The sequence below is a fragment of the Plectropomus leopardus genome, chromosome 1 (genome assembly GCF_008729295.1).
Source record: "Plectropomus leopardus isolate mb chromosome 1, YSFRI_Pleo_2.0, whole genome shotgun sequence".
In the NCBI taxonomy this organism is placed as follows: Eukaryota; Metazoa; Chordata; class Actinopteri; order Perciformes; family Serranidae; genus Plectropomus; species Plectropomus leopardus.
In genome coordinates this window covers 33,081,782-33,105,173 of record NC_056463.1, presented here as the reverse complement: position 1 = coordinate 33,105,173, position 23,392 = coordinate 33,081,782, and the positions used below count along the sequence as shown (strand labels likewise).

General features: G+C 39.7%; 1 protein-coding gene across 5 annotated transcripts in view; it reads left to right on the top strand.

Moving 5' to 3' along the window:
* The window catches only part of ntrk3b (neurotrophic tyrosine kinase, receptor, type 3b), a 251,312-nt gene that overhangs the window by 170,169 nt on the left and 57,751 nt on the right, over positions 1-23,392 (top strand). The window lies entirely within an intron of this gene.

Below are 23,392 nucleotides of genomic sequence, written 5' to 3'. Positions count from 1 at the left end.
GAGCGGAGCTGGTTAATGGTACAGTTTGCCCTTTGTAAAAACCTCTCCTCTCCTCTCCACCCCTCCCCTTCCTTTTAAAAACAGGAGGTGTATTCCCATTCTGTCAGTCACAGCCACTCTGCCTCCTAGGCCTCAGCCTCTATCAGTGTAAACAGAAGAGGGGAAGCAGTGTTTGGTGTTTTCTCCTGTCTAAAAAACGCCTTTTGGTGTCTCTTTGATCGCGGGCGCTGGAATAGTAATTGCTATCACTTATGAAACAAAATGACAAGTGCTGCCAACAGCTTAGCAATGCAAATACAAAAGAAGAGAGTATAGTGGTGATAGAGGTCTATGAAGAAGGGTGTTTGGAGGTCCTGAGCTTACAGCAAGGATGCTTTTGATTGATATTGAATGGGCCAAGAGAGAAATATCTATTTTCATACATATATTCTTTTTAAGTGGCAATCCACAGGAGCCATTTTGTCTCTGTTTTATTATTGCTGTTTTTCTGCACTATGTCACTGCAGAGCCATGGCTACTTTCAGTGGGAGCTGATAGATGCTATCTATCTATCTATCTATCTATCTATCTATCTATCGATCTATACCTACATATACCAATATACACATACATATGCATACGTACTATGCACAAATACATACATACATACATACTAGGGCTGTCAGGCTTAATGCATTAATCAAAATGCAAATAAAGTCTGTAATTAATGCATACATTTTTTAAAATCACTTTAATCGCCGGCCAACATTCCTGTCTTTAGGAGGTTGTACCGGGCTGGGTTTCAAAGCTAGAGTGATTATACTGGTATCATATGAATCATGAGGACCTGAGGAATCCTGTCATACCAACCACGGGACAGAATAACATTTTTAGCAATGGAAAAACGGCACGTCATTTGACAGGACTTCCTTGACCTCCGGGTTCCCATGAGTACTCATGAGTTTTCCCTTTACACACGTTCACTTTATGCTAGTCTCATGCAGTTTTTAGTTATCATTTGTTTCCTAATCAAGACGATCCTGTAAGAATTGCTTCACTTTGCCAATATGGACTTCAAAACTAGAGTCAGAATTGGAATTGAAAATCTGTGATCAAATAACATGATAAATTGCTATGCTATGTGTTTGTGTGTGTGTCTGCGTATATATATATATATGTATATGTGTGTGTGTGTGTGTGTGTGTGTGTGTGTGTGACAATCATATGCACACATACATATTCATACAAACAAACATACATACATAAATTTATACATGTGTATGTAGTAATTGTAGTTTTGCAGTTAACCAAGACTCAAGAACTGCACTGAGCCTGAGAAAGCTTGAAAAAGTCTCCATATTATAAGAAACCCTTCCAGGAGAGCTGAGAAGCAGCCACACTGGGAGCTGAAGTCTGGCCTTTCTGGCTTACATAAAGTGGTCACAGCCAAAGCAGCGATGGCTGGATGCTACTTATTCAAACAGCATACAGTACGAGAGAAATGAAGGAACTGGATGGCTCCTCTTCCCTCTTTAAAGCTGTGGTAGTGGATAAGCCTCTGGTGTTATTCACAGACTCCCTCTGACATCTTCTGTTGATGTTTATTTAAATGGCGCTCAGATCGGTGTGGAAATCGTCCCGTTGCGAATGCCCAGCAGGACACAAAACAGCTGGGCTCTGGAAGGGAAACAGAGAGAGAGAGAGAGAAAGAGAGGGAGAGAAATATTCCTGATAGGACAGAGGAAGAAATAGAAGATAGAAAGAGAACTTCAGGGTTTTATGTAAAGGAAGGGATTTGCGTGAAATGCATTTTGTGTAATGAGACGCCCCAATTCTGCTCTTTGAAATAGTGTTACCTGGAGCTGGAAAATAAAAATCTCTCCTTTTGCCTGTCCCCCACGGAGCCGGCTGTTCTCAACTTACACTGGGCCCTATCCTCCATTTCACAAAAACACTCAAGCTCTGTGTTTTCTTAGATTTAGTCGTCAGGCTGGTCGTCAGGAGAGGGTGTCATTTCAGAGCTCCTGCTGGGAGATTGCTCTTTCTTCCAGGACTTCCTGACATAGAGCGTTAATAATCTAGCCCTCTTTTTATAGCACTCAAAAACACAGCCATCAACTCCACTGGCCATCAATAGAAATGTCCATCCACTGAATAAGCTGCCGTTTTATGCTGTATTTGTCGATGTATCTCTCTGGTCGTATGCCTCTGTGTGGAAGGCGTCGGACACCCATTTTGCTCTTACAACATGGGAACAGTGTTTTCTCAGTGTGATGAGCATCATTTGACAGTCCCCTGCCTCTGCATCCTCAGCATCCAAGCCCATTTACAGACAGCTCATTCACTTTATTGCCATTCGCTGATGGCAGCACTTTGAAGTGTTTGCTAAGGGAGGGTGGGGAGTGGCGTGGGGGCAGGGGAAGTTTAATTGGCTGCATTAGTTGGTTTGCATCTCTTCTTCTGTCTTGGTGCCCCCCAGCCACAGTGAGCTGGATTAGGCGACCTACATTTTAGTTTCGCTTTTTTCGCCCCATCTTGATTCAGCGTTACCGGTCTTCCTCATGTTGTGTTTTTGGGTTCTTTGAAGAATCCCAGTTTATCTCTACCGGCTGCTTGCAAAATGAGTTTGGGGTTGTTTGCTTTGTGTGAGAAAAATAAGACAATGAGACATCAGTCCACAGCTTCCTGCATTTACATTGCCATGGATGTGTTCACACGGACCACAGGGAAAGTTAAATTTAGCAACTTCATCCCTATGCACATGACACTGATTGACAGCCCGCTGTGGGTAACGATGTGTTCCGTTTCACATCGTGTCGCCCACAGCCGTCGCCCTCGGAGAAGTTTTGATGTTTGTTTTGTTTGAAACGCCTATACGCTCTTGTACATCCAGGGTGACATCTCCTGCAGTATGTTTGGGCTGGAAGAAGCTTCCATGTGGAGAAAGACAGTTAAATCTATCATTTTGAGGGTTTAGAATTTTTAGGGAACTGTTGATTAGCCCCAGGATTATGAAATTCTGTTTCAATGTTTCTTTGTTCTTTACTGCTTCAGTTTCTGTACTCTGTACTGTATTTACATTAAATGCAGTGGGGCCCCCAGAAATTCCTTATAAGGTTGGCTAGATGGGGCCACTGAAAATCTTAGGGTGGTACACCAAAACCAACTGACTTTCAGGAATTTGCTTATGCTGTTAAAGCATATAGGCTAGATGAAAAATGTGTAATTATGGAGAGTCAATGAATTGTATACTGATATAATTTGGTTTCTTATTTAACAGTTAGTATTACCAAATTATTTGACATGCATAGACTAATACTGGTACAGTTTAAATCTTGAGTTCCACAACGATCCTATTTAATTATGTTATTTATCTGTACGATTTATTGCTTTTCAAAAAAGGCTGGCTGTCCTTTTCTTTGAAAAACAAACAAACAAACAAAAAATCAGCTTTAATTTGAAGGAGTACTTTGATTGTAAGGAATAAAACATTAACTGGGGACAAGCCTGCTCATGTTTAATGGTGACTCCTGGGTACCCACAGAACCCATTTTCATTTAGATATCCAAAGTTAAGAGTTCAAGGAACCCCTTTGAAAATAGCCATACCTAAATTTAGTAAATTTAAAGCATTATTTAGTCCCTTCCCAACAACCTTTATCAACAAGGTTGGCACCAATGGATACATCAGGTTGTCCATTTTCACAAGACACCACTACCTTCAGGCCACAGCCTCCAGTTGATTTCACCGGGAGGAAAAATATTTTTTTAATAATTAAATTATATACAATATAGACTGGGATGATGTTTTTCTGTATGCAGATGTGGAAGTTAGCGTCGCCCTGGTTCCTTTGCCACAACGCCTATGTGATTTTTTTTAATTGGTCAGCCTGTGTTAACAACAGACTTTATTACAGGTATGCAACCAAAAACCCCATCAAAAAAACCTTTTGACTTTGAGATTAGGTAACTGCCGGAAATGCCAACTACTTTCCAGGTTTTAGGACTAATTTCTTGGGCACGCTACTGACTGAGAAAGTAAGAATTGACCCTCACTGGGAAAAGAAAAAAAAGTCCTGAATATATTTCATGTAAGTTACCATTCAGAGTGAAACTGAACTGAAGTTTTGTACCTTTCCAATCTTGGCCTTTGGATGTTAAAAACATTTTAAACAGACTGACACAAAGTGGACCAATTGCATGCATTTAAATATAGAATTTACATCTATTTCCACTTAATTTTGACCCAATTGAAAAAAAAGATAATTCAAATTAATACTTAACTTAATCCTCATAATTGCAGTTTGTCACACAAGCTATAGCACCAGACTGAAATGTTGTACTCTGTATGGTGCTGCAGAGACCCATTAAACAGCTTAGAGAATGATCAACATTAAAGGAAGTTTCCTAAGAACCACACAGAGAACTTAATCCACAATTTACCAGCTATGTATTACATTTGAGGCATTATGCGATATGTAACTTTTACCCAAAAGAACCCTGTGAGGAAGAATTGTCCTTTCTCTGGGTGTAGTAGTACAGTGTTCAGGTTCAAATAAAGGGAGGTTGATGTTACAGCTAACCTTGGCTATGCGCCCTGCATGGCTGCCCCTGTAAGCCATCAGTCTGGTGGGAGTCTGACTGAAATATTAAAAAGCCTCTCTGCTCGCACGCTGTAGCACCTCACCACTGAGCGACCAGAGTGCATAGTGTAGTACGTGTTGTAGATACAGTAGGTATGTAATGGATGGAGACCAGAGTGAAACAAGAACAGAAGACTATACTTAGTTTGATTGACCCTCATATCACCATCGGTACTTTGATATATTTATCCATCCATCTATACATTCATTAGCTGCCTGCAGTAAATTGCATTTGTAGCTGAAAGATGATTGAGGGTATAAATACATCCTCTTATTATGGAAGCATTGCCCTTGTGTGGTAAAGAGAAGATAGAAGTCACCTCGCTCTGCTGTATATCATTTTATAGCACACCGGTCTCCATGTGTGCCAGCTCTGATTTTAATCACAGAGGTACATGCATGTAATGGTTAATAGGCGGCCTATAGTACCAGCAGAGTTATATAAACACAGGAGCAGCACATTATTCCTGGGAATAAAGCTCTTATTTCAACAACTTGTGATTTAATTCCAGTGCTAACATTCAGCACCATTGCAGGAAGTAGTGTGCCCTTTATCCTGCGAGGCGAAAAATAAGAAGGTCGTGATTAGGCAGAGGAGTGTGAAGGTTGATTTGCACTTATGTGTTTTGGTTAGATGTGTAATTAGCATACCCCCCTGCACACATTCAAATGTATTCACAGACACACACAATCACTGCCTCCTTTTTCTCTGTGGTGGAAGTAACGTGATATGTTATTTAAGTAAAAGCAAGAATACCACAATTTAGAAATCATAGACATGTGTCCACTAATCTGTCTTATATCTAATTTAAGAAGAAGTGCTTCAAACATCAAAAATACAATTACACACTTTCATTGACCAAATTGGGAGTGTGGGAGCAACCCAGAGTACACTCAGGCAGACACAGGGAAAACCCCACACAGCGACAAGAGTTAAGGTCAGCCTGGCCCTGACCTTGTTGCTGTGAGGCCACACTGCTTACCACTGAGCCACTGTGTGGCTTGATAGATTTCTGCCAGCAGATTTTGCTGCGTTGCTGCACATAACCTCCACATGCAGCTGCTGATGTGTTGCTTTATGGGATGAGTGTGATGAGAAAGAAGGCAGCCTGTATACCTGTAAAAAAAGTAGATTTGTGACCGATCAGTGTCTGTATTGGGTATTATGATGTAATCCACTCATCGGATGTGGGACTGATGTCACTGATCCATGTACCAATCGAAATTCCATTGGCTGATGTTGGTTACCACGCAGAGTATCTGGTGTTGCCTTGCAGATCACTCTGTTCTTATGAGGAGCTCAGTGAGTCCCTGCAGATTCAAGCGGGAATGCAGGCAGTGTTATTTTCCATCTGAAAAGGCCTTTATGACACCGCACCCAACTCAAATGAACAATGGTTTATACTTTAAACGTGCATGGAGAACATCTGTTTGGCCATGTTGGGACTACTGCAAAGAAACTAGTTAGCTTTGCTAGCATTTTAGGCTCTAACATCGAGTGGCTGCTCCAATCCCAGAATACATTGGGTCTAGTGCCCTTTAAGTAAAGAGTACTCCAGGGATGATGTTGTAGGCCGCCACAGAGGTTAGTGTCGCCCTGGTTCCTTTGACAAAAAGCCAGTGGAAGTTCTCCACTGAATTTCATATCATTGCAGAAAATAAGCTCTGTGGCAAACAAATGTTTATGACACTTACACGCGTTGTTCAGCTAGGTATTCTTCACAGATGAACACCACTTTCAGGACTTGAAGTCTAAATGCCATTGCGAAAGGATAAAAAGCTAATATTGGACTGTAATCAAACAACACCATGATTTAATGTCACCGCCATAACAAGGCTGTAAAGCTGTATTCGGCATAGTTTGGCGTGATGACGATCTGTAGTCTCCACTTAGCCACTTGTTAGCAACCGCCTTTTTGAAGACAAACAAAAGCTTCAGAATTCACGAGTGGGGTATTTACATTGTCTTAAAGCAAAAAGTGAAAGTCTCCTCAGCCTGTGTTAACCACAGACCTTATTTCAGGCATCTAACAAAAAACCTTTTCAAAAACCCCAACGACTTTGAGAAGAGGGAACGGGGAGTGCTGAATTGCTAAATAATTTGTTGATTTTAGGACTCATTCCTGGGGCACTCTATTATTACCTTCCAAAATGTAGAGTAGAAGTATAAAGTAACAAAATGTGATACTCAAGAAAAGTACCTCAAATCTGTGCTTGAGTACAGTGATTGCGTAAATATTCTCAGTTACTTTCATCCACTGCTACTTCTTCTACCCCTCTTCCACCTTTCCAGGCTAACAAATCTGTTTGGCAGAGAACCCTCCAACAGAGGAAGGCAGTTGTGAAAGAACTGAGGCAGCAATCAAGACCCCTGGGGCTAGAAACACGAAAGGGGAAGGGAAAAGGCAGGGACAGAAAGAGACAATAGAGGAAGATGAAATAAATGATGGGAGTCTTTTTAAAACTGCTTTTAAGTTAGGATGAAACAGCAGTTCGAGTGTGAGTAAAACATGCCGATAGAGGAGTTTTAGGCTTTGAACGATTGTTGTTGCTGTCATTCTGGAGGCTTTTTTTTCCTAATCATTATTAGTGTGATTGCTAGTATTTCGACTCACCTTTGCAGGATGTTCCACGTCTTGACAACAAAGGCCATTGAATGGAAATAAAGTAATCTGTTAAACGTTGGAGGGCAATCAAAGGAAAGCAAGTGCATGAGAGAGAGAGAGAGAGAGAGAAGAAGCGCTACGAGAGAAAAAAGGAGAACATTATCACCTGATTGATTGATATCCCAGTGGGCCACTGATTTGTGTGTGTTTGTGTGTAACTGAGATGCGATGAATGCTAAGGAAATGGGGCCTGAATGCACCCAAGTGCAGAAAACATGGTTAACAATGACCTTAATGCGCTACCTCCAATTCATTTCAAGCCCTCACAGAGTGCTTGCCACGGTTACCTTAATCAGCTTGAAACCTGCGATTAAAAATGAATCAGCTTCACACTGGTGTATTCTAAACTGCTTTTGCCTCATTCATTTCAGCATTATAAGAGTCTAATGTGTCTCTCTTGGGACAATGGCTTTTTAGCCCCACTAGCAGGATCACTATGTCTGTTGATCCACCTCTCTGTTCTAGACTGGAATATTTCAATAACCATCCAAATGACTGAATTGAAATTTTTCATGCATTCATGTTTCCCAGAGACTGGATCCTACTGACTTTGGTGATCCCCTTACGTTTTCTCTACCGCCACCATCTTATCAAAGTTTTTAGTGAAATGCCTTGACAACTTCAAAATGGATTGCCATGATATTTTGTGCAGGTATCCATGCTTCCTTCAGGGTTCTTTGTTAAAATCCTAACCTTTAATTTAGTGCTACCATTGGGCCCAATACCCATCAGTCTCACCTGTGCATTAGTTATAAGAAGCCAATGTTAGAATGCGAAACTGTGATCGTAATCATGGTAAACACTCTACCTGCTAGGCCACTTCACATCATCATTGTGAGTTCATGCCAGCTCCTTGCAATAAGCCCACTTTGGCCCAGGCTGAAATATCTTGAACAAGTATTGGGTAGATTGTGAAGATATTTCAAATAGAACTTCATTGTCCCAAAAAAGATAAAGCCTATACTGACTTTGGCATGGCAACTACTTGATGACTGCTAAAATTTAGTACATACTCAAGGTCTTCAACAAATCAATTGTTTCTAATTAGCAATTGTTTGATTGCTGTAAGATGGAGAACAAGCTAAACATTACTTTTTAAACATCAGCATGTTAGCGTCTTGAGTGACAGCAGCAGCCAGGCTGCTTGTAAACACTCAGGTAGACACTCCATGTTAGCACCTTCAATTTATTTCCACTGAAACTACTTGGTTTTGCCACTTACATGCTCAGATTGGTATTATACGTGTCTGGAAAGGTTATTCAAAGGATCCCTACAGAGATAAAACTCCCAATTTTGTTAAAGTGTAAGATCCTTTTTGTTTAACCAGAAACAGCCCTAAAATCACTATCCTCAAACTAACCAGACTCCATTTAAGTGTACTGTAATTTTATCATTGCAAAACACACTGTGTTAAGTCAATACAAATAGCACAACAAAAATAACACAAAACCTATTTTGGTTTCGTCTTTCCACTGTTTAAACAATCACAAACTCTTGTTTGGTTTAAATATACCCTTAATTTACCCAGTTAGACGTGAAATATGTTGGCTTTATCCATGCTAAAATTACTGTTTATTACTGTATATAGAGTCTGTTTGGTTTTCCAATGCCGATTTTGGGGTTGTTTCAGGTTAAACTAGAAGCATCTAATGTTTTTTTCCAAACAGTATTAGCTGTTTGAGCAATGCTGAAAAAGTTGTGTCTCCAAGGATCTGTAGTTTTTGAGGTCGCAAATCTTTGTGATAACGTAATGGCACATCAACAAAACATAGGCTTAATGGTGTTGAGTAAGGTAAGCAGTGCTATACTATCTGTAAGTATGTGTGGAATTCTCTAAAACTAGCTGGTTTGTTACATCATAGGGTTGATAACTGTAGGATACTGATATTATGGCCGACTCCGCCATCACCAAGCTTCCCATCTATGACGAGACTTTGACTCCATCATTTGTGAGCCTGTTAGCTTGCTGACGTTAGCATTTGCTGTGCCTGAGAACAGGCTCACAGAGCCATCAGCATGGTGATAGAGTCCTTTGGTAGTGATACTATACAGAATAGTAAGAGGTTGACTGTTCCTAATGTCCAATCTGATATTGGCAGACAAACTGGTTTGGGTCTTTGAATTTTCAGCCACCTCTTTAGAAACTCAGCTGCACACTGTTCATGTTCCATATGCAGACTGTGAAAACATTTTTTCTCTTGGGAGCACAATGAAGTAGCTGTCTGTCTAGCTGCCGAGCCTGTTATAAATATTTATAGATAGGGAATCATTCAGGTTCAATGCTGCCTTTGAATTCAATTTGATGATATATGTCTTTTAAGTAAACCTCTTTCTCAAATTTCACTGCATTTTACTGGAATTTATCACATTGAAGACAATTCTTATCAGCCCCTTTGACTAATAATTTTCCTCTCTGCTCACCCCCTACCACCACTGAAACACTTGTTTCATCACAGTAGAATTGTGGGATGCATTAGCATGCAGGGGCTTCACCCGCAGCACTGATGTGCACAATCATCAAGCCGTTTTGTGGGCTGCAGTGGTTGAATGTGGCTCTCTTTTGTGATTTACATGCAAACTCTGCCAGATGCTCGACGTTGGGGAATCGTTTCATATTCTAATGCCATGACAAGAAATATAGCCATAGAGCGTGCGGCGGCTGCTGTGCATATGTTTGTACTATATGTGTGTATGCATGCGCTGTTGCCTTTAGTGCTGAGTTTATAATGCAAACTAGTTTCCGTGACAATTCCACCACAAGCTTTTCATTTGGCCCCTTTCTGATTACATTTCCGTGGAGAGGAATGAAACCCCAAACAGAGTTGAGACCCATATGGCTCTGAATATATTCTTAGATTGCTGTATGTTTTGTTTTCAATTTGTGTTTGGGAGCATAACAGGTAATAAAATGTAGGTCCCAGTTTTGGTAAAGATCCTGACTCTGTCATAGTCATAAATCAAGAACAGACCCGGGAGAGCGGGGCTGTTGGATGATGTCATTTTCCATCACTTTTCAGACTTGTGTAAAATTACTTCGTCTGTCTTCAGGGAGCTTACAGAGTAATGTGTTGTCAAAGATATAAAAGCTGATAGGGCACTGTGAGAACTGAGTCAGAATAACAATCACACTGTTTTGTTTTATTATCATTCTGAGCATCAAGACCGTAGATATACGGCAACACAAACTGTAATTGGTTCAGTGGTGTGTCATTGCAGATAATGTTCGGGACTGTGTCGAGGCTTCATTTTAGAGGACGTATAAGTGGCTTCAGATGCAATGACTGATAGGTTTACAGCAGATTTCAAATGCATGTTTATTTCTGTCATGACTCGGCCGTCCTTCCCCTCAGTGTTCGGTGTTGTTTATACCACAATAAAGAGAGAGCACATTGAGCTGCGCAGGGCGATTGTAAATTGTCGATAGCCTACATTGTGGAGGACCGTAAATATCAGCTCAATATTTGTCACAGTTGGTCACCATCAACTGGAGAGGAAACAGCAGGCGGTGCAGGGGTGCTTTTTGGATAGTGCTGGCCTGCACGGCTGTCACATGTTAACTGTGTTCATCTGAGTGGGAGGTTGAGTGAGAAGGTTGAGGCCATTTTTCACAAGAGCTATATGTCTCTATATAGAGCTACATGTCTTCTTTAGCGCAGCGAGGGGAGTTGTCATCTCAGCTGTGCACATTACCCTGAGGCTTCTTCACACAATGGTGGAATTTTGCAATTAACTGGCCTTTATATAGCACCAATGCTACGCTCGCTGTGTGTAATTGCACATTTGTGACTACTAAGTTAGCGGTTGTGACGTCATAATGGTTCTCAATAATCACGTGAGTTGACAAACTGGTTTATTTCAGTATCAAAAATTCTCGGGATTTTAGTTAAAGGTTCTGGTTTGGAAGTGTTGTGTTTTGAAGGCAGGTTTAATTGTTACATAAGACCACAGGCATATTACAAAACTGGCCTACGGGGCCCACGTCCTAGGGTTTAGGGGGCCCCTAAGCCAGAGCCTCTGCGTAAAGTAATTGTCACTAACTTTGCAAATTTTTCCAAAGGGGTTAGTCTTTTATGTAAATAAAAGAGCCCCAGAAGACTTGAAAAAAACTAGAATTATTGCCTTGCAGTTATATACCTCCAGAAACCTGTCAAGTTGTGAAAACACAAATACTTCACACACATTTTTCCCCTGGAAGCACAGAAGATCTTTACAGTCAGCACAGTTTAAAGGTGGGCATAAGTATCACCAATTCAGTATCTGAGTTATGATAATAGCTAGAAAGTGTTTTTGCAGGACCCTATAATTTAACAGAGAAATTGACCTTTCACCTTTTGGATCTAAAATGTTAGCATTATTAGACATTTGTATGAAATGTAATAAGCATATGCAGTTGGGGCTAAAACCATGCTTTGTTTGGTCACAGTGACCATTGACCACATCATTCCAATCAGTTCATTTTTGAGTCCAAGTGGACACTTGTGCCAAATTTGGAAAAAATTCCCTCATGAGATATTATGTTCATGAAGACTACACTGAAACAAGGTCACACTGACCTTGACCTTTGACCTCTGACCACCAAAATGTAATCAGTTAATCATTGGGTCCCAGTTTACATTTGTGTCAAATTTAAAGAAATTTCATCAAGGCTTTTTTAAAATATCATATTTATGAGATTGGCTAGATAACCCCAAAGCATAATGCCTCTGGGTGCGGCTTTTTTTCGGTATGGAGTCATAAAAATGATGTTCACCTTGAAGATGTCACAAGAATGAAACCATCATGATACATTTTAAATGAGTGTTTATCCCCTCAGTTTATTTATCGGACTTTGACTTTGTAGGGAGAAACAACGGCATGTTGTACCTGCCGTGGGGAACTAGGGAGGCCTTTTATCCATCCATGCTCGGAGCCCATTGTGTTATCTGCTTATGCATTTGACATTAGCTGGTTTCAATCGCAGTGATATATCAGTGAGTGATCCTGTACACTTATGGCACCGAATAGCCAAATTCCATCTCTAATAGATCAAGGAAAGCAGTTAGTTAATATTGTGTTTCTTCTTCACAAGCATGATGTTCGCCTTGATTTTAATGTTTTCTACGCTCCCCACGTATGGACTTAATTTGTTTCAAATCCATCGTTAACTAGAAGCAGGGCCTTGCCTCAGTGAATTATCCTTCCTGTGTTCTCTTGTTCATTTTACATGTCCTCAAGTTAATTCCAGTCCTAATTAACTACCTTTGAAAGGAATCTGTGTGATAATTACCACAAGGAGGTGGAACGGAAGCAATCACACTCTGCACAATTTATTTCCCACCACAGGGAAAACCCTACAGAGTCACCCGCTGGCACCTTTTTTTTTTGGCCTAAGAATCACCTTCAACTCTCACTTTGGAAGGAGAAACACAAACAATCAGGTGGCTCCACAGACGAACACCCCTGCTGAGCTTTTAGTCTGGTGTGGTATATTTGTACAAACAATTATTCTAATAAAAACAATGAGAGCAATAATAAATAAACTGTGCGGAAAGCCCAGAGGCTGTTATGAAAAATGGCTCCTGCAGCAGAGAACAGGAGGAAAAATGAGGTATGGACATACTAATAATATCTAATGTCGCCAGTTGGGAGAATAGTGCAAAAGTAAGTACACACAGTGTTAGTGATGTATTCAGGCAACCAAAAACCAAACCTGGCCAATATGATCCAGTTTCAGAGGCAGTTCCAAAAGCAGGGGATGAGGCAGTACAACAAATAACAGAAAAGCGATCTGCTGTGAACCTCTGTATTGTCTTTAAGTGAACACATATTTTTCCTCTTACTTTTTGTGCCGTTTTTCAACTTAATATTTTTTGGTGTGAGTTGCCGAGTGTTTGAGATATTGGCCATAGAGATGAGGCCTGCTTTCAAGTATAATGGAGCTTGAAAGCACTTGGCTTGTGGTGCTTTAAGCACCAAAAAGGTACATTTGAAAAACTTATCATGACTCAGTTAGTCAAGATCATCCACGGACCTAGCTGTGAGCTGTTGCATACAGGAACCATTTTTCTATGCCTGGTAGAAAAATGCAGATGCTAGCTACCAGTTGGTAGGTCAGTAATATAGTAAGCAGGTGTAGTTCAGTTCAGAGAAAGTAGTTCCTACATGACACTGCTCAAAACAAGCTCTGTGAGTTATCTTGAGTATTGAGGTCATGATTTCTGGAAAGAGACATTGCCGTTGAATTTTTCAAAAATATGGGTAAACAAGTGGGGCGGCTATGGCTCAGGAGGTAGAGTGGGTTGTCCTCTCATCGAAAGGTTTGCAGTTTGATCCCTTCGCTACTTCAGTCAACATGTCAAAGTGTCCTTTTGGCAAGATACTGAACTCCAAACTGCTCTTGATGTTCCATCGGTGTGTGAGTGCTTCAAAACTGAGTAGCAGGTGGCACCTTGTGCAATGGCCTTGGCCACCAGTGTATGAACGTGTGTGTGAATGTGACTCGTAGTGTGAAAGCTATGAGTGGTCGAATGACTAGTAAAACATTGTAAAGGTGCAAGTCCATTTATATTTTTGTGGCGCTTCAAGCAGTGCCATCCAGTTCCGTTATATTTAAAAGAGTGCAGACATCTCTACAGCCGATAACACTCGGTAAAGCACACTAAAACAATCCTGACCGATAAATAGCACTACAGGTAAAGGGAAAAATATGCATTTTTGATTCTACTGTGAATTGCCTCTTTAAAATTTTTGTTGATATTGCTATTGATATTGACGATTAACTCCTTTGTGTTATGTTCAGTTCTATTGTCTTTTCTGAGAAATTGAGGTGAATATAACAACATTACCTTAAGTTTCTGACAGTATTCCTTTTAGCCTACATACGACTTCACTGACCTTCACCAATCAGGTAAATAGAGCAGCTGCTGTATGTGGCCTGAGAGGCGAAAGCCAGGGAAAAAATATACCCCAGAAGGTTCTTGCTACTCCACTCACACAGTAATAAGTAAGGGAGACTCAAAAACATTTTTTATCCACTCGAATCTTCTCTTCTGGACTATGGTGACTTGACTAGGAGAACAAAATAAAGATATAAAAGCAAAGGGGGGCCCATACCCCCACCCACGCTTACTTTAGAGAATAGAAGAGAGGGCACTAACTATGGTTTTTCTGGGAGACATAAAAAAGGGTTCTCTTTCATATTTGCAGGGTTTTTTAGCCTTCGTGAAAGGTTAGTGTGATTATGCTTACAACGTGACAAAACCCAGAGATAAAAGCCAGCCTGGGTCTGAAAGGTGGCTAGTTCAAAGGTTTGCTCGCTCTTTTAATTTATCACCGAGGCCTGGGTCCACAGATGGACTGCCTGGCCCAGCACTTGAACAATACCTTAATGAACGAGTCCATTTTGAAACCCAGGAGAGGAAGGCGCCTCTGTCTCTGCTCCTCTAGAGTAAATTAGATTGACTTCTAAACTCAGAGAAACAGATGATGCAAATGTCACACTTGATCAATTGATTTGGATGAATTAGCTAATGCACCTGCGAACCGCACCTTACATAAACATAAAGCATTTGCTGCACCGCCACAAGCAGGGATTGCAGAATGTTACACGATGGGACGATGAGTAATGCTGACTGGAGTGACATGACTCCTGGAAATAATGGAGGAGTTTCAGCTGGAGTGACACATTTCCCACAGAAAAGTAAAAGCATGTTTGCTGGAGAAATATATATCGGCTGGCAAAGCAAAGAAACATGTGAGCAATGAAATTTAACTAACCTTCAAACGATGGCACGCCACTGTGATCTAAGACGTTTCCAGAAGGAATCCCTGAACAAACTGGTGTCTGTTACTCTGAACATGTTAAATGAATGATTTCTGTGCCGGTGGTGGCGCCTCCTTTGATGATCAAGTGCATTGTTGCCAACTTGTGTGTGAGCTGCAGCTGTGTTTGAGGCTGGGGATTTGGCGTGAGAAGGAGCCAGTCTCATTTTTACAATAGAAGTGATCACAATGTATTATTTAGACTATATGACTTAAATGTTTGGTTTGACATTTTGATTTCACTATTCACTTTGTTGCTGAGTGCCACATGAGAAATTCAAGACCAAACCCTGATATCTGTACAACAAATATGAAACTTCTACCAGCAGCCAGTTAGCTTAACTTAGCATAAAGGCGAGATGCAGGGAAGCAGCTGGTCCATATGCTCCCCTCAACATTCTCGCACTCCAAAAAGTCTTACAGACTGGGTTGGATCATAAACAGAATTTGTACATTCTTAGATAAAGGTTAAGTGATGTAAACTTAGAGGGAATACAAGAAATCAACAGTGTGAATGATTTTTTGGCAGGGTTTCTTTCAGAAGATGTATGAAAACATGAATGGGCGCGACGTAGATGCTGTGCTGCATTCAAAGTCTGTCTTAAATAACCAACCTACCTTTGCTGAAGAGTCAATCTAAGGCAGTTATTTTAATATAATTTAGCGCCAACAGTAGTAAGCCTGATGAAACTGTTTTACCTTCATATTTTCACCACAATAATTGTGCGGGAGTACCGATACTCGCATACTCCTACATCAGCCTCTTCAAATCCCATTTCAATGGACATCATTTTTCTTGGATGTCTAGATGTCTATGATTAGTGTCATCTGACTTCCCCCCGCATGCACAGACTTACCTGATTGGATGTCTATCATATTGTTAAAGTACATAATTTGTGTTTACAGTAAACATGAGATGTTACTTTACTTATACATGTCAGAATATCTGGATCTGATTATCACCAGAAAATGAATAGAGGAAAAACTGTTTAACTAGGGAAATGCTTTTCAGATTTGATTTTCTAATAATACAGTCAGCTTATAATGCATCCTGTTGATTATATTTACAGAATATTCATCTCAGCAGATTTTCAACATATTGTTTGCAATAGATACTTCAACTGTAACAACCAATACAATACAAAATATATTTGCAATGTGTTTTAAAGCATCGCTTTATTCATTCATATAAGTTAACTAATCATGTAAAAAATAACCTATTAGGGTTTTTTTTTGTTGAAAAATGGTCTTTTAAGACCATTTATTGTAATTTTTACTCTTCAGTGATTTCTGAATTCAGATTCTTCATTAATTTTTGATAGGAAAAACACATTAAGTATCCTAATGAAAAAAAGTTAGTTATTTGTGAGTGCATTTAGAGTAAAGATCCACCATAACAATATTTCTTTTGTGTTCGGAACATAATTGGGTCTTGAACTGATTTGGAGAGTGGTATCGATTTTCTCATCTAAAAGTCTGAAAGAAAGCAAATCATTCCCAAATTGTAGAACTCTTTCCTTAATATGGCATAACTTAACATCAAGAAACTGATACAAGTTTAGATAAATACAAAGAAATGGACTTCACCGAGGCCCTGTTTACACCTTGCAATTACATGTGTCTTTGGTGATTGGATTCCATCTGGACAGCTCCAAGGACAGGTGTGAATGCACCCAATGGTCCTCAATGTGTCCTGAGATCCAGTCACTGCTGGACACATTTTCAACAGTGTGTACACATATCTGTCCAAGGCTGCATCAAAGAACCAACTACTCAGCTGACATCCTTGGGGTACTGTAGCCCTGTTCATCCATGTAGCGAGCTACCATTAAGGTAAGCAGCTGAGGCTGCCTGCACCACGTGTGCTTACTATGTACAGTATATGTATAATAATTTAATAGCAGTAATATATGAAATATAACTGTATATGTTTCAGATTGGTCTTTTTTTCTTACTTTCACTGAGTAGCACTTTGAGAAACAACCATTTTGCACTATTGTCTTTTTCCATTCAATGAGAGCTGGCTGTCATGTCTAAAGAGACAAAGGCGGACATAGGGACAAAGTGTTAGTTTTAAACCATAGACTTTGCTGTTGTGATGTCACCCATTGGTTTGTTGACTCTCATTGTGAAGCTTTGAGTTCCGCATTTGGGCCGACACCATCTTGTTGTCTTGGAGACAGAAGTGTCTGTATTTTGGTAGAGGGTGCAGCCACGGAGGAGCGAGGGGTGGATCTGAATCACAGACTGCAGCAACTGGTAGTGACGACTCACAGACTGCCTGTTACTCAAGCAGCCTCTCCCTTCATTATGAGGTATTTTGGCCTTAATAAAAGGTAGACAAGTGAGTTGCATAAAAATTCTTTCCCCATACTGTCTTCATGAGTGTTGAAATTATCTATAGAGTCCAATATCATTTTCTGCACCAGTGGTACTAGGTGTACAAATGACCTTTGTCCTAAACTCTTGAAACCTGACCAAATTGGCTGGATTTCTTTCAATAACATGGGAAGAGGGCAATGAGCAGCTTGAGAAGAAACGACCCCAAAACTAGCAAGAAATGACTAAAAATGACCTACAAATACAAATCAAATAGTGCTTAAAAATAATATATACTGAATTTTCAATATATATTTTTGATATTAGAAATATAGTGTTTTGGACATTTATTCTATCTTATTTTTAAAATTTTTTCTAAATCTACAAATTTCTTGAAATTTGTGGGATATTTTTTGCCCACTTCTGCTCCGTCACAAATCAAACCAATTTTCTCAGAATTCAAGTGTTTAAATACTTGTGAAACGTGTTTGAGCGCAAGACAAGAAAAGTCCCGCCAATCCAAGTTTCAAATGTCTAAAATGCATGATTTGAGGATAAATGTGTAAGTTAAGATATTTATCATCACACCTTTAATTTTAAAGTGTAGTAACTTAAAAAATAGAAAAGTTAGAAGCAAAAACTGTCCAAAGTCCTTAGTTAAGGTCTAAATAAGACCCAGTGGCCATTCATAGTGCGCAACTGAATTCACCTTCTGTATGAACCTTATTACAACTAAAGTTGTGAAAGAGATGAGAGATGAAAAGAATGGGAAAAATAGCCAAAAGTTGGCTCATTTCATTTTCCAGTTCTCCTGAATAAATCAAAGTTGGTTTAATAGAGAGGAACTTTACTCTCAGATAGACGTTTCGGGGGGAAATGCCCACTTCCTGTTCCAATTCTATTCTGTGCACAGGCAACGTCTCGGAAGATAAAAACCCTCTCAGAGGCCGTTGGGCCTTTTCATCACTCAGGTAACATAAATGCAATTTTTTTTTTTTTGAATGTTCTGAAGTCAAGAAGTCCAATTTCCCCTTCACTCCCCAAAAACCATCATCTCCCGAAGAATCAAGTGGGAGGTTTTTGTGTAGTTCTGAGTGCAGTGGTTTGGAGGGAGGCCAGGCGTTCCTCGAGGCCTCATCGATCTGGCACTGGAGTCTGACCAGATGGGTTTTCATTCCAATTCATATTGTATTAAAAAGCAGAGCATAATACTAGGATCCGTTTGAGGTGTCTTTTCTCTTTTAATAAAGAATTTTACCTTTGGCTCAGCATAACTTTCACTGTAATGATTTTATTTCATGTGTAGTGATGTTTGAAGCATTATAGCGCTCATATATCTATCTGTCAGTGCTGCCGTGGAGGGTCAGAGGCATCAGCAGAGATTTAGCGTGCCAGTTGTCCCCAGTGGTTGGGCAGGTAGTCGCCTAGTGAAGACCTGCGCTTCGCAGTGCACGTCTATCCAATAAAGCGGGTGCTCATCTATGAAAAGCCTGCATAAGAGAAAATGTTGTAAATAAATTGATGCTCACATGTGTCACTTCATCACACGCCACCTTCCCACGGCTCAGGGTCTGTAATTTGATATGACTGGGTCTTGATTACTATTTACTGTGTTGTCAAGGTGAGCGAGAGACTCAACTTTGTGGGTAAACAGATTGACTGTCACAGCTCCACTGAATCAGCGACTGTTGGCTGTTGACTTTCTATCCACTTGCAGTTTCTTTCCTCCCTTCCGTCTGAAGATTGCAATTGTCAGACCTGCGTGTCGCTTCAGACACAGCAGTGACAGAACAGGAAGCTGAATCACATCAGCTGACAGTAAATCATGTCAGGGACTTTTTTTGAGTTTTGATTAAAGAAAGGAAATTATGGTTGGTTTGACAGGAATGTGTTTTATGGCACCATAAATCTAACAAGCAGAGAAGTGCCAATACTTTAAACGTATATGGGTATTATGAATAAGGATCTAATTTTGTAGACTAAAACACAAAAGAACAGATAAATCAGCTAATTATCTAGGGCTGAATCTACGGTTATTTTCATTTTTTATTAATCTGCAATTTTTTTTTCCAATTAACCATTACTCATTTTGTCTTTTAATGACAGTAAATTCAGGAAAATGCCTATTACAATTTTCGCAGAGCCTGATGTGACATATTTTAATTGCCTTTTTTTATCAGATGTATGGGCCAAAACACAAAGATACTCATCAATCATCATCACATCACAATCATACATGACAAAAAACATCAAGTTATAATGGTTGACAAGCTGGAGCCAGAAGCATTTTTGCTTTGAAAATGACCAAATCGATTAATTGATCATCATAATACTTGCAGGTAGTTTCTCTCAGTCAACCAATAGATTAATCTTCAGAACAGACAAAGAATATTTTCATACATTTAACAAACCTGACATTTGATTTTGGCACACATCATTAATTAAAACTAAGTGGTGGCTCAGGAAACGTGCCAACTTTGTCCCTTTTTTTAATCAATCGTATTAAAAGTCCTTTTCATCTAAATAGACTAGATCCTGCTGTAACACATTAAAGTTTTTTTCACAATTGAATTAATTTGTTTTTGTTTTTCTCCCATTTAAAAAAAATGGGCAAAAATTTAAGTTGTGTTTTACATGTAGGTTTTTTTTTCTTTTGCTCTTTGCTTATGTTTGGTTGCTTCTCAACAGCCATTATTTTTGTCATCTGTAAATATTTCAACTTGCTGATAACAGTTATTGTTGTTAGTCTCTATTTATCATAATCTTCGGAAAGCAGCAATCAACAGCGTTAATACTTAGCTACTGACACCTACATCGTGTAAAAGATTCATAGCGTTTACTAAGGATTTTGGGGGGATTTGAGTGTTACAGAAAATTAATAACGGGAAAATACAGTTTAAAGAGGAAAATACTGTTCTGAATTGATTTTTTAGTGATTCTATTAGCATATGATGAATCTTATTGATTTTTTTTACGGAGTATTCATCCCCAGGGGGTTTTCAAAATATTGTTTTGTGGAGACTTCAGAAATTACTGATTTGAGGTAACCATTTCGTGAAAAATAAACCTTTTGTTTTATGAAAAAAGTTGAAAAAAGATAATGCCAAGACATTCATTTTTACTTTCATGTGGCTTTTGGATTAAGATTCTTTGTCTGTTAGAACGGATGAACCCCCCATCCCCCACCCCCCATACATAATTAAGTATGCTAATTAAAAAGAAAAATGCTAAATATTTATGAGTGCATTTAGAGGTGCATTAGAAATCCACCATGTTGTGTTTGGAACATCTAGTTTAAGAAAGAAATCTGTTTTGCCTCTAGTGTGAACATAGCCTAAATATCAGGATCTCTCATCCTGCTGACAAGGCATGTGTTCCTTCTATTATTTTCCATATGTCACAGATTCCACTGCTGTATGTGTAAACATTGTAATATTTGCAAAACTAACCTCTCTGTTCTTTTTAAAAACACTATGTTTTCCTTTTTTTAGACCAAAATGCAGGAGTGTTAAAATGTTTTCCTTTGCCACTAAGTGGACTTTTAATGAACAGTAATGGAAACACTGAAATGACCATACATCATTATCATCATTATTATTATCAAAATATTGTAATAAATGTTTAAAATTACAGGTTTATATGCTTATGTGTACTTTGCATAAGAAAAATGAATTATATATGTTAACACAAATATATAATGCCAATTATTGATTTTTCTCGTCAGTCATTCACAGATTAGTGATATTGCTTATATTTGGGATCATAAGTAGTCTAACTTTCCCAAACTCTTACGAACAATACATGGTAAAACTCCAACGGCAGAAATGCAAATAGACTTATGCATTTAACTGTTTTACAGCTGGGGTCTCTAAAACCCCAAACAGGGAGTATAATCATAGTCTGTGATGTTAATTAGGTGTAAAGGTGATAAAACAATGTTAACCATGTTTCTGAGCTGACCACTGGCCATGGTAGGGAGAGACATCAAGAAGAAAGTTTATATTTCCTTATTGATACATGTAACCCTCACATCAACTTAAATTTTTTATTAAATTTTTTTGTTTTGTTTTAATTACTTAATTAAGAAAGTTCAGGAGGAAACCGGAGCACCCGGAGTAAACCTGATAAAACAATCACAAATTAAGTTAAAGAACGACTTTGGTTTGGGAGAAACCGGAGCACCTGGAGTCAACACAACAAAAGTCAGAAATTAAAAGATTAAGAAGGTTTTTTGGTGTGAGTGAAACCGGAGCACCTGGAGTCAAGACAACAAAAGTCAGAAATTAAAAGATTAAGAAGGTTTTTTGGTGCGGGTGAAACCGGAGCACCCGGAGTCAACACAACAAAAGTCAGAAATTAAAAGATTAAGGAGGTTTTTTGGTGCGGGTGAAACCGGAGCACCCGGAGTCAACACAACAAAAGTCAGAAATTAAAAGATTAAGGAGGTTTTTTGGTGCGGGTGAAACCGGAGCACCCGGAGTCAAGACAACAAAAGTCAGAAATTAAAAGATTAAGAAGGTTTTTTGGTGCGGGTGAAACCGGAGCACCCGGAGTCAACACAACAAAAGTCAGAAATTAAAAGATTAAGGAGGTTTTTTGGTGCGGGTGAAACCGGAGCACCCGGAGTCATCACAATTAAACAGACACAAATCAACATAAAGAAAGAAAAGATTGTGGTGTGGGAGAAACCAGCTAATCCGGAGTCAACCCGATAAAACAGTAAGAAATTAAAGATTTTGAAGTTTTGGGTGGGAGAAACCGGAGTACCCGGAGTGAACCCATGCAAATAAAGTCACACATTACTGAATCCTGGCTGAGCTCTGACTGTCCCTGAAGCCAAATAATCTGGAAATGCTCAGGGATATACCAGATCTGCGTGGGGCTGCTGTGACTGGCTGCACGGGGGTGCTGCAACTGGCCTCTGGCACCATGTCATCTTGCACAAGTGGCCCCTGGGCAGACCTAGCTGACAGTTCCTGCTTTAGGATGTCATGTTCTCTGATGTTGGTGTCTTTCTTAGCCCTCATCACCTCGCACCTCCTCTCCAAAGCTCTTTCTCCGTCTGCTTTCTTATTAAGCTTCTGGATTTCCTTGCGGAGGGTGTTATTCTGGCGTTTCAAGTTGTGTTTTTCCACCTTCAGGAAATCAAACTTGTTGGCCAAAGCTACTTCCCCTTGCAGGCTGCTGCGGATCTCCTGAAGCTGAAGTTGGAGTGTGCTGTTGGTTTGGCTCAGGGCTTCAACATCCAACTTAATCCTGTTGTTTTGTTTTGCCACAGCTAGTTCTTTGGAAAGGGTGAGCTTCAGGTCCTGTAGTTGTTTTTGCAGAGCGTTATTGTCGTTGGTTAGGACGTTTTTCTCTTTCTCCAATTTCTTATTAGTGGCCTTGACATCGCCCAAAGCACTGAGGTGCTCATTTACAATCTGGATTTCTTCAGATGTTTTTAGTTTCCATTCCTTCAAGTCATCGATCTTTGCCATCAAGGAGTCATGCTTGCTCATCAGGTCTGGTTCGTCATCAAGCTTGCAGTTGACCTCATACTGGATTTTGCACAGGAGTTTGCCTTCTTCCAACAGGACTTTCTCTTTAGCCTCCAGTTCAGTGACCTTGCGCTTTAAACGTTCTCTCCTGTAGAGCTCTTCCTTGACATTCTGGATTTTCTCTTCCCTATAATCGAGACTTTCCTCTAAACCATTAATGCGCTCCTGTGTTCGCTCGTACTCGGCCTCATAGCTTTTTAACTGGTCTGACTTTTCCATGAGATCCTGGAGTTCCTGCTGCAGAACCACTTCTCTCTGAAGTACCTTCCTTTCCTTCCTTTTCTTTTCGTCAAAGTCGTTGAGCTTGGTTTTGAGGTCCTCAACACTTTGTTCCAGAGTTTTTCGCTGAACAGCCAGTGCCTCATTTGACTTCTTTGTTGTTCTGTAGATTTCAGAAATGCTGCACTGACGTTGCACCTTGTTAGTGAGAACACGGACTTGTCTT